Source organism: Saccopteryx leptura, chromosome 12, assembly GCF_036850995.1.
Source record: "Saccopteryx leptura isolate mSacLep1 chromosome 12, mSacLep1_pri_phased_curated, whole genome shotgun sequence".
NCBI lineage: Eukaryota > Metazoa > Chordata > Mammalia > Chiroptera > Emballonuridae > Saccopteryx > Saccopteryx leptura.
The window spans coordinates 23,526,172-23,535,315 of NC_089514.1; positions in this window are offsets into that span (position 1 = coordinate 23,526,172).

The window sequence follows — 9,144 nt, forward strand, 5'->3', positions numbered from 1 at the left end:
AGGTAAGAGGGTAATTCAAGAAAGAGTAAACAGTTAACAGTGTCAGATACTACTGAGAAATCGAGGAGATGAGCACTAAATTGTCCTCTATATTTGGCAAAATGAAAGCCATTTTGTTTGTAAGGATTGTTCCATAAAATAATGGGCCAGAAGCTGTGCTGGCATAGGGTATATTAGTCAGTGCGTAGGAGGTGAGAGACTGAAGACAGCAAAATAGAAACCATTTCTGAGAAAGATTGACTCCAACGTGGAGAGAGGTGAGGCTTTAAGGAAGCATCATATGGGATAGAGGCCTCAGTATGATTTCATGTCCATGAAAAAGGTCTAACTGAGAAGGTATGATTGAATATTGAGAAAAAGAAAGTGGGTAATGTTCCTGAGGAAGTGACATGGTGTCTAAACACACCTGCTGGTGGGGTGACTGTGGACAGGACATGTTAAAACTGCCTCTAACGTAACAGCAAAAAGAGAAATTTACAGGAAAAGTGGGAAATTGAAGGAATCATTGGAAAAATTGAGAAAAGATGATTCTAGAGTGACACAGGTTGGTTGCTGAGCAGTATTGAAGACCCATTTGAAGTCACTTTGGACAAATCTAAATAAATCATTGTAATACCGTGTTAATGATACATTGTGCTACTATATTAATTTGGATGCCAGTAAGCCCTAAAAATTATATTTATTAGTGTTCCTCTGTTCATTTTTTAAATACTTCACTGGCTAAGAGTAGGGACTCTATGGGATTTTATTTTTGCCTAGCCCTGCTTAATTAATCTGTGTTAGAAATTCTCTAGTCAGTAGGTTTACAACAAATGTAGGACTTTGAGAAATTCAGTAACTCTCTTAAGGGCTTTGAAAAGAACATTCCTTTGAGAAGTTTAAAAAAAAGTTGGCATCATTTGTCTGTATTTTGTTCGAATTTTAGAAAATTCTAAAAAGAAACTTGTGAAATGAACAAATACCTCATGTTTATATAAAAAAAAGTAGCTAAGAAAATTGAGTTCATAATTTAACATTTAGTTTAGGTGCCAAAGAATGGAAAAAAAAATAGGCATTTCTCCATCATTAAACATTATTTTTTAATGAGATCTCTAGATGCCTATAAACTGTGAGGTGACCTGGATAGCTACCCAGTGCTCTGCTTTCAGCCTTGTAGTTTGGCTGCCTTAGGCTTCAGAGTGTTGTACACACAATGCTAAAGCCAGCCAGGTTGCTCTGAAAAGTTACCTCCTCTTCTGAGACTCTCACATCCTGTCCACTCTGTGCCCCCCCCCCCAAAGGCTTCAAGTACCAGAGAACTAGAGATGAGATGACCCTTATGCTAATTATTCATATTAGGTAATCCTCAGAAAGCTTGCAAAACCTAAGTAACCACCCTAATTGCCATACCTGCCCTACGTAGCTGCCCTTACAGCTAAGCTAGTTGACTATTACCTACCTGATCCTGGGTGCAATTTCCTCTGTGGCCCCGTCTTGCCCCATCTCTTAATGGTTGTAAGCAACAGAAAATTTAGACTTTTATCTTCCTGAAGGTCAACATGTTGTATTCTACCATCAACAGAATGCTTGAGCTTATAAAATAATTGGCCCTGTGGCCATAACCAATGAATCTTGGATAAGTTCTTGGGAGACTGCTCTTGGGCTTACTAATTGATTCCAGACCGCTGCGACTGAAGTTTGGGAGGAACCTGAACTGGTGCCTTCGTCTTGGAGACTGCTGCTGTGTCTACTGGGGGTTGCTTTGTTTCTCAGAATATTCAAAACAAGCGGTGCACAGTGGCCCAATTCTGGAGGCTAGAAACTAGGCCAGATGAGAGCCCACCTCACACCCATAGGAATGACAGGTCACCTGAGCTGTGCTTTCTGGAGTCAGGTGTTCTGGTGTTTAACAGAGGCTTGTTCCAGGGGTCTGTCACTTTTGTGGACATGGGCATTTTTTTTTTACTCTTATTGGGACAAAACTCTGTTCTGTCTATGTATGTCAGGAAACTTTTGTGCAGGAAGACATTGCTTGGGCTCCTTGCTGGTAGAGTGATGGTGCCTGGGTGGCACTGGCAATGTTGTTTAGGTGGGGGCAGCAGATACCTGTCTTTGCTGCATGTTTTGTTGCTGTCGCCAGGAACTTCATGCTTCCTAGGCCCTCTGAAACATCATGGGTTGGACCCTTGGAGATCAGCTGCCTGATGTATAACCCAATAGGAGCCTCTGGGGAAAGGAAACAATATCTCATCCCAGCAGCCCACTTCAGAAAACCTGCCAGTGGCCAGTTACTTAAATAATGCCAGATCCCTAAGCAGTGTGCTTGGGTCTTAGCAAACGCCCCAACATGACGTGTGAAGAAATGGATACTTCTGACAATGGGCTTACTGCACTGTCCCAAGGAGAGGCTGCAATAGCCCTCAAGTGCAAACCCCAATCCATGAGAGGTAGACTGGAATGCTTTATTTAGAGCTGGCTGTCTCCGAGGCAGGCTGCTCGACCCCTTCACCCTCCTTTCCTTTAACCACCTAGAAGGTTTGCTCTGAGTTACAGAGACAGTAACTAAAACCCAGTTTTGGTGGCTGAGGCCCAGACACGTGGCTTGAGGGTGGTTGATGGAATGAAAGGGGAGGAAGTCTTGATATAGGGTAGAAAGTTAAAAATAAATTATATTTAATATATGTAAATTCACACAAAGGTTCATAACTGGACCCAAGTAGAAATCCAAAATATACTAAAATAATTTTTATAACAAAAAGATTAAAAGGGTGCTAATTGCTTCTTGTGATTCCACCTCACAGGTTCTACATTAACTTTAACATCTACTGAAATGCACCAATTCACAAAGCTTCATAGAATTAATTATACTGGATCTTAAATTACAGTTATACCGCAAGATCCCACTACGTTTCAACACAGCACACCTATAAACTTAGGAGAGTAACTAAATAGAAAATAGAAAAAAAATAGATATTCCTCACTTTAACTATAGCCTCATCTAAATTTCTCATAGTCATAATATCTATTGACCTAAAATATTCCATATTGAACATAGACAATCTGAAACAATGAGTAATGAATTGAAATTAAATTGACGTTTGGCACTTATAAACTGTCTTGGTTAAATGAGGCCCCATGTATCTTCCTTCAAATTAAAGTAGTTAAGATGACCCAATCTAAGTTAAAGGGCTGTCAAGAACCCAAACTTGTTATATAAAACCTAATTATTAGAGAGGTAACTATGCCCACTGCTCCTCTATTTAATAGTCAGATTTTGCCTGTTCTTAAACCTTTGAAAAATAAAGAAAGGAAAATAAAAAAGAATACCACCTCGCAGTGGATTACTGCAACATTGATGCTGTGCTCCCATCCGTTAAGGTCCCTGTGCTCAATACCCAACATTTATTAATAAAATCACCAATTTCATCCAATGAGCAACCAGGGATTGTTTTGCTAATTTGATCTCTTTAAGTGCCAATTCACCAGCCTGTCAGCGGCAGCTTGCCTTCCCTCTGAGGAGTGCACACCTTTTCCGGGCCACTCTCTAGGCTGCCTCATCAGCTCTGCCATTGGCCACAGTCTTTGCAGACAAGACCTTGACAGAATCCATCTTTCTCCACTGCCCAGATATGACATTACAGTGATGACAGCTTCCTCCACGGCGCTTTGTTTCACACACACATAAGGGGACGAAAGTCTAACTTCCTGATGCTAATTTTGCATGCAGGAGGCAACATAGCGCCCATTTACAGATTCCTCTTAGGCTCCCTGTTGCGGCCGCTTACACAAGCCCACCTGAAATGAAGCCCCCTCCCACAAAAGCCTCTAAGATTGGTCTAAATTAAAATCAGCAGGCCCCACAGGAGACCCCTCCAGAAAGGGTCCTTGTATCATGCACGAGGTTAGTCTAGAAGGGTTTGCAGTGGAAGAGCCTTGACTGCCTGCACTGGTCCCCACAAGCGGCCCTGACCAGATGGCAGAGCCATTTACAGCAAGGCCTGGAAGCCAGACATGCGCCTGCGGAGCACACGGAGGAGGGTGTGGCAGAGCCCTCACTTATCAGGGACTACTGCCTGAGCAACCACATCCCAAGCACCCTGGACAAGGGCTACTTAATCGTGCCACTAGGGCAGGGGTCCCCAAACTTTTTACACAGGGGGCCAGTTCACTGTCCCTCAGACTGTTCGAGGGCTGGACTATAAAAAAAAAACTATGAACAAATCCCTATGCACACATCTTATTTTAAAGTAAAAAAACAAAACGGGAACAAATACAATATTTAAAATAAAGAACAAGTAAATTTAAATCAACAAACTGACCAGTATTTCAATGGGAACTATGAGCCTGCTTTCGGCTAATGAGATGGTCAATGTGCTCCTCTCACTGACCACCAATGAAAGAGGTGCCCCTTCCGGAAGTGTGGTGGGGGCCAGATAAATGGCTTCAGGGGCCACATGAAGCCCACGGGCTGTAGTTTGGGGACCCCTGGCATGTATATACTACTGTTTGTTTATCTGTTTCTGGTTCCATATTTGTCACTGCTAGCTGTAACAAGTGATATGATGCACTTCTGGAGCCGTGATGCGTGTGTCCCGCGTCACTGGAAGTAGTACTATACGTGAGCGACACCGTGCTTTGCGGCACTGCCACATACAGTACTCCAGGAGCACAAGATGCATCTGCATCCTGTGCTCCTCTCACTGACCACCAATAAAAGAAGTGCCCCTTCTGGAAGTGTGGCAGGGGGGGGCAGTTAAATGGCCTCAGGGGGCCGCATGTGGCCCGCAAGCCATAGTTTGGGGACCCCTGCACTAGGGGCTCTGATGAAAACTTCCACACGAAATCAAACTTAAAGAAACATTTAGAATGCACACACGATAGTCAGCAAACACAATAAGGATGCGATGTTGAAGGTTGTAAGAAGACTGGTGAGAAATATCAGAAGCTGAAAGTTCATCAGTGCCCGCAGATAAATGAATGCATGTGGAGCCATGAAATTCACGTGAAGAGCGCTCTGCTTCCCCTGGCAGGCTGACAGGACATGGATAGTCCGTGTCGGAAGAGATATTCCCTTGTGGCAAAAACATGTGAGAGAAGCTCATAAAAAGGAAATTTGTGAAGTATGCTGGGACACATTCAAAGGTAAAGATGAAAGTAAACAATAGAGGAAAACTCCTGCCCAGACAGGGACGTGTGCCAGTGTGAGAGAAGATTGGTGCTTAGTCTCCAGGGCCATGTTCGCTCTTTCCAGGAGGAGTCTGGCCTCTCATCTCAGCAGATAGATCCCTTCTAAAAGGAAATCCCAACTTCTCTTTGCCTAAAAACGGAGGCATTGAACAGTAGTAATCTCAATAATTGCATTATTTACTCTCACCTATCAGGTTGTCCTGTTCAAATGACTACAAAAGAAAAGCTCAGTTATTTTCGTTCAGAAGCATATTTTTTTCTTTATAAAAAATGCTGAATTAAGAAATAAAGGAATTGACAGGCACTTGCTTTAGTGCCCTCTGAGACTCCTTCACTATAGAGGGTTTATAATCTATTCCCAGGCCTCCAGGAGTCTCTGGACACCTATGATGGCCATAAGTTGCCCTTGGGTTTCTGATGTTGGAAACTGACTTTGTGTGCTGGACACCATCAGAGTATGGGATCACTTACTCAGTAACGTCCATGTTTCATTATGGATTATTATTTAAAAAATAAATCCTGTATTTTTTTGTATGATAATCTCAATTATATTGCATCATAGTTTGGTGTTAAAGTAGTTTGTTTATGAAAGACAATTTCTTCCAGTCACTTTTGTTTTTGGTTTGTTTATGTGAGATTTCTTGGGACTACTACCACCAAAAAAAGGACAAAACATTAAATTAAAAGCCTCTTTAGATTCATTTCTGCTGACCTGTGGTGATGCATTGGATAAAGCACTGACCTGGAACACTGAGGTCACTGATTCGCAACCCCCAGGCTTGCCCGGTCAAGGCACATATGGGAGTTGATGCTTTCTGCTCCTGCCCCTTTCTCTCTCTCTCTCTCTCTTTCCACTAAAATGAATAAATAAAATCTTTTTTTTTTTTAAAGAATTGTTACCATAATTTTTTGTACTTGCTCATGGCTAAGAGTGCAGATTCTGTAACCATATCCTTTCTCTCTAAGCAATGAGACCTTCAGCAAGTGACTTCTTTCTGCCTAGTACAAAATATATTTTAAATATTCCAAAAATATTAATCTTTTTTGTATATATTATTTTTATTTTTAATAGACTGGTGACCTAAAAATGGGGGTTTGCTCCATCTCTGCAAGGCTCAGCTAAGGTTGCTCCCATTGTTTGCTGTGACGGCAGCGTGCAGAGCATCAAAGTAAGAGGTAAGTAAACCACTAAGTGTCGTAGCATCAGAGTCTCAATGACAATCCTTTGGCATGAAAGGTGATGACTTGGAAGTGTTTTGCCAAGACTGGGCGGGGTGGAATCCAGAATTCAGGACTGTCACCTCCATATCACTCTTGGAATCCAAAAAAAATTAAAAAGGATTTAACAAAATAATTAAAATGAGCTCATGATTTGAGGAGCTTTTGTTTTTGGCAGAGGCACTTGAGAGCAGAATTTTCCTTAGCAACCAGTTAATCATGATCTCCTGGCAATGTTCACCAATATCCCCCATCAGCCATTCAGACACTTGTGTTTTTATCTGCATTTCACGGATACATATGTCTGTCAATGACTCTGCAGTTTTGAGTGCTTGACTTAAGCAAGGCCTGTTTACTGTAATATATTAAGTAGTATATTTCACAGCATTTTGAAATGTAAAATGCACCAGGATTCAACACTGATATTTTTCTCAGATAAATCGCTGTACTGATTACCATGAAGTATGCTGATGTCACTATCACTATGACAACATTATGACAAGAACTAGTCACTCTAGGCTACCTAGTATAAGGAATTGTCATCTATATTTCTGAATAAAATGTAACACATATTAGGGACCTCTCCTTTCTTACGTAAAATAGTACCTTAATCCATAGGGTTGAATCACAACTGGATGAAGAAGGAATTCACATTAATGTTTCTCTAAAGGTAAGATTTGAATATTTAAAGAATGTATACTTTGACTTTTCAGTCAGTTAGAAAAGAAACAATTGTTTTGTTATAAAATAAGTAATTATTTGATGTAATAAGTAAACCCTTTAACTGTTTAGATTTTGCATTAAAAAACACAACATAGTGATATCAATAAATAGTCTAAAGAGGTGAGCTTTGAGATCTATTTGCAGGTTTTTATGTAAAGCAATATTTGAATGTCTTTATATTTTTAAGATATTGCATAATTTTTAATTTTTAGATTGTGAGTCACCCTCTTGTACTGTTCCATTTTTAATTAAGCAAGAATTCAAAATTGTTTTTCTTTGTTAACTTTAAAAATCACTTGACTGTCATGTGTTCTGTCCCCTGCCCCCCAGGGATGTCCCATAGAAAATAAACGAGACGTTCTAGAGTCTTAGGAAGAAAGTATTAGATCAAAAGTACCATTCATCTAGAAATACACTACTTCCAATATTTTTGGATCATTTTTGCTCAATTTTGTTCTTGTTTTAGTTTGTACAGTAGATGTCAGCGTTCTGACATTTGCTGTTTAGAGAACTATTTCATCACATGAGGTGACATGGAACAGTTGACAAATGGCAATTTTCCCGGTAATGTTTGCCTTTTTATTTGATCTGAGCCAAATCTGAAACTCTTCAGAGACATTTCTTCTTTATAAGACTTTGTTGACTCAAAAAAAAAAAAAAAGGTATAACTTCTCTTGATTTTAAAAATCTACTTTTCATTTTGAGTAATTCAGAGAATCTGACTCTTAGAATCATATATATTTAAACATGGGGTCTCACTATAGAGTTGAATGCTATGGTTCCTTATACTTCTTAACAATAAGATTCTTGATGAATTTGATTTGAAAGGCTATTTTTTTTAAAATGCATTATTTGGTTCTAGAGACATTGAAAGGAAAGTAGAAATATTCTTGGTGAAGGGTCACTATTCCAAGTATATCCTCTGATGAAAAACTCAAGTATCTTTTATATGTCACTCAATTATCTATGAAAACATTGGCAAAAATAGTTTTTTTAAAAACATTGCTTATATTTATCTATAAGCTGCATAGGATTTCTCTGAGAAGTGAAACAATTATCTTAATATTTAATCTGTATTTTGTTGTATCGCTCTCTATATTAGAACTCAGATGTACATATTCTGATTGTACTATTTTTAACTAAACCACTTGGTTTTCAAATTATACTGACTATGGCTGTATTATACACCATTGAAACTAAATAAAAATAAATTTTATTTTAATAAAAGACATTTTGAATATGCCTCGACAGCATTTTAAATAAAATTAAAAATAGGCATAAAGAGAAGAACTGTTGTCAAAAGTCTATTGGATATTTAGAAACTTCAAAGGAAGAGGATTTCAAAATTCTATTTTTAGTGAAAAATGTTTGAGATTGACTGCTTTAAGAGGTTGATTTTCATGAGGCATAATTCCCTTACAAATTTTTGTTACTATTTTAAAATAAGCCTCTAGCTGAGCATATTGTATATCACTAAAAAGAATCTGCTTGACACCATCTATCTAAACTATATTATCATATAATAATGTTTTAGATTTCCTATACCCTATTTAAATTTAAACTACTTTTTATAACCTCTATCCACACATGTACACATATTCAAATATACATTAACATGCTTCTATGTTTATTCTTCAGTGTAATCCAAACATAATCAGTATAATTCAGTGTAATAAGCATAATTTTTTTTGTCTCCCCTTTAAAATTCTTGCAGAGGTAAACAAATTTAAAACCCAGTTCCCTAAGAACAATTTTTTAATTTGAGGATTGAAGCAACAGGAATCTTTGAGAGAAATAGGACACTAAAATCATAGTCTCAAAAAAGGAGTTCAAATCTTAAGAAATAGTTCACATCTATTAGGATATTATTCATAACTTAAATTAATTACTTTAATTTGATGATTCCTCCCTCACCTGGTGTTTTAAATTTAAGTTCAGTGATTTTTATAGCAAGTAGGAAATAGAAGGCAGTCAGGTAATCTTTTTCTTTTTTTAACTCAAAATGTCAATGTTCTAGTTGATTGCTCTGAAGATTAA